The sequence below is a fragment of the Capricornis sumatraensis genome, chromosome 5, assembly GCF_032405125.1.
Source record: "Capricornis sumatraensis isolate serow.1 chromosome 5, serow.2, whole genome shotgun sequence".
NCBI classification, from domain to species: domain Eukaryota; kingdom Metazoa; phylum Chordata; class Mammalia; order Artiodactyla; family Bovidae; genus Capricornis; species Capricornis sumatraensis.
The window spans coordinates 99,449,440-99,452,857 of NC_091073.1; the positions used below are offsets into that span (position 1 = coordinate 99,449,440).

The 3,418-nt window shown below is 47.5% G+C and overlaps 1 pseudogene; it reads left to right on the plus strand.

Annotated features, from left to right (window-relative positions):
- Positions 1-1,866: 1,866 nt before the first annotated feature.
- On the plus strand, positions 1,867-2,791 carry LOC138079616 (dnaJ homolog subfamily C member 8-like; annotated as a pseudogene).
- The last annotated feature ends 627 nt before the right edge of the window (positions 2,792-3,418 follow it).

Here is a 3,418-nt window from a genome sequence, read left to right on the forward strand (position 1 = left end):
GAAAGCTACAAAGATTAAGACGGTATGAAAAGTGGATGAAAACCTAAGCAGTCATCAGGTCATGGATGCCAAGGGCCAGAGAAGGGTAGGTGGTGGGTGGAACAAGAGCGCCCACCGTAGGAGCACATCAGCAGATGAGAAGAGGAAAAACGTGAGTTTGATGTTAGCTTAGTAAGAGGCACCATGAGGAATCAGAAGGATAGCTAACCAGAATCAAAGGGTGCAAGTGCTGTGCAGTACTTACTGGGCAATCAACCCCTCCATTTACGCAGACAGGTACAATCCACCTCGTCGTATGATTCACGCCAACACTGCTCAGCAGTGCAGGTGTAAGCAAAAGGACAAACAGGTCAGGAGTGACTTAAAACCTGGACCACGGATCCCACATGGATAACAGGGAACAAAGGCAGGAAGGAACTAAGGCTGAGTCTCAGTGAGAACACACCTGAGGTGGAGGGTGTAACTGGATGGACGAGAAGGGGTGGTCAAGGAAAGAATTTCAGACTTACTGATCTGAGCCATGAGTGGACAAGGTCTAGGAAGTGGGGAGCTGAGGGGAGCTGGGGAGAAGATCACTGGTGATGACAAGCAGTCATGAAAGGAAGTGGATGATCCCATGAAGCTGGCCCAGGGTGGAGGACGATGAGGCAGTCAGCAGTGATGAGTGGGAATAATGAGGACGTCAGCAGGTAAGAGTCACCTGCTGGGGTACAGGGTGTGCAAGGATGGTTACACACAGGGCTGAGTCTCCACAGAGTAGCGGGTGGACGGGAAGGTGGAAAAGCCAAGATCCAGCACAGCCTGGCCGGCATAGGCCACCAGCCCAGCTTCTGAATAGCTTTTCATCTCTGTAATGATGAAACTAATCTACCTAAATCAGGTAGTTCTGCCCATTTTAAACCTGAAAGATGTAATCCAATCTTTCCCTTGCATGTATATAAAATAAACACTAGTAGTAGACTAGTAGAAAAACTCAGGTTTTCCAAGATAAAATCTTCAGTGACTGGGCATTCATTGCAGAATCTTCAGAAGTTCACATATTTATCCTATATGTCTATAGAGTGCAACTAGATTAACATTTCTATTAGATTTTCTCAAAAGCCATGTTTTTTTTACCATACCATTTATCACCTGGGAACAAAGATCTTCCTCAAAATTGGAGATCTTTTTCCTTATCATTTAGATCAAAGATACAGGGAACTGGTAAATTTATACTATCCCCTCATCTTCCAGTATTCGTCACTGACTCCACCTACAAATTTATTTACGATGCAGTCTTTATGTTAATGAAGAAGTATTTCCTGGAGAAATGTTGACTCCCCCAGCCCTCTGATGGAGAAGGCAATGGCACCCCACTCCAGTACTCTTGCCTGGAAAATCCCATGGACGGAGGAGCCTGGTAGGCTACAGTCCATGGGGTCTCGAAGAGTCGGACACGACTGAGCGACTTCCCTTTCACTTTTCACTTTCATGCATTGGAGAAGGAAATGGCAACCCACTCCAGTGTTCTTGCCTGGAGAATCCCAGGGACGGGGGAGCCTGGTGGACTGCTGTCTATGGGGTCGCACAGAGTTGGACACAACTGAAGTGACTTAGCAGCCAGCCCTCTGAACAGGACTTGTTCAGGGAGCCTCTCCTCTGGGAAGACAGCATGATAGTACAGCTCCATTCCCCAGCCCCTGGGGTGGATGTCCCCTTGTTCTGCCAGAGCATTTCATAGGCAGCTCTCTTTCTGTACCTTACTGCATTTGACTGTCAACCAAAACAAGCTTTATGACCCTGGACAAGTGCTTAACCTCTCTCTGCCCTAATTTATCTATGTATAAAAGAGAGAAAATAGAGTCACATGGTCGCTGGGCCGGGGAAATGGCAGCTCCATGAGACAGCAGGGCTTTGGGTGAAGGAGGGAGCACAGAGGAAGCATTTATGACCTTCTGATTGCCTAGTGGCTCAGACGGTAAAAGCATCTGCCCGCAATGCGGGAGACCCAGGTTCGATCCCTGGGTCAGTAAGATCCCCTGGAGAAGGAAATGGCAATCCGCTCCAGTACTCTTGCCTAGAAAATTCCATGGATGGAGGAGCCAAAGAGTCAGACACGACTGAGTGACTTCACTCACAGTGAGGTGAAACAAATAGAGAAGAGAGATTCAGTTCTAACGTCCAAAAATCAGACTGAAAGACTATCTCGTCCTGGTTCTTCCTACTTCAATTTGAACCCATTTGAGGTTCTTCAGGTAGATCCCAAAGTGACAGATGAAGAAATAAAAAGGAGGTTTCGGCAGTTATCCATACTGGTGCATCCTGACAAAACTCAAGATGATGCTGACAGAGCACAAGGGGCTTTTGAAGCTGCGGACAAAGCTTACACATTGCTACCGGATCAGGAACAAAAGCAGAGGGCCCTAGGTGCGATTCAGGCAGGAGGAGAAGGTGTGGAACACACCGTTAAAGAGCGAAAAAAGCAATTAAAGAAGGAAGGCAGGCCTACAAATGTGGAGGAGGAACCCTGAGCTGTTCAAACAAGCAATATACAAACAGACCATGACACTCTTTGCTGAGCTGTAAATGAAAAGCCAAAGAGACGCATGAACGGAAGCAACAACAGGAGGAAGAGACTGAAGGCCAAGCAAAAACCCAAAGAGAAAGGGAGTGGCAGAAAAAGTTTTAGCAAAGTCGAGATGGCAGCATGCACAGCTGGTGAAACTTCCAAGCAAATACAAAAGGAAAGAAAGAGAAGAAAAATCGGACCTTCCTAAGACCACCGAAAGTAAAAATGGAGCAGCGTGAGTGACTGCCAAGGGTCACAGCTGCGGAACCTTCCCCAACTGTCTCCCTCCTGCTTTGAAGGACTCATTCTTTCCTCCCATTTTCACCCCAACATAGAGTAGTATTTGCTTTTTAGTCCATTTTGTTTTCAATACAGTTTAATATCGATCAGAGTAATTCTTTTGTACGTTGAAATGAGGGGCTCGGTTTAAAAAGAAACTTCCCCCCAACGCTTACCCCCAGACCAACTGGGACTGGAAGGGGCTGCATTCTCTTTCCACAGCCTGTAACTTAATGTTCTGTATTTCACTGAAGTGTGATGGTTAGAAACTTTATGTGTAGTTTGTGGAAGTCATCCAATTAAACATACTGCTAACACTGGTGTTGCCGTGACTTCAGAGACAAGCCTGGCCCACCTTAGGAAGCCCCCTCGCTTCAGTTGCTTGCTTCTGGCTGTGGCGTCCTTCGAAGCCCCAGATCAGATGGGAAGGCAGCGGACACCCAGAGCAGTCCCTGGACGCCCTGACGTCCCCAGAGTTTGGCATGTGCTTTCCCATCTGACTGGCCAACCCATATGGCATGAGGCTCCAAGCCACCCAACCTGTTCACTTTCCAAAGAGCTAGCCGTTCTCCATCCCATAGCGTGGTGTCC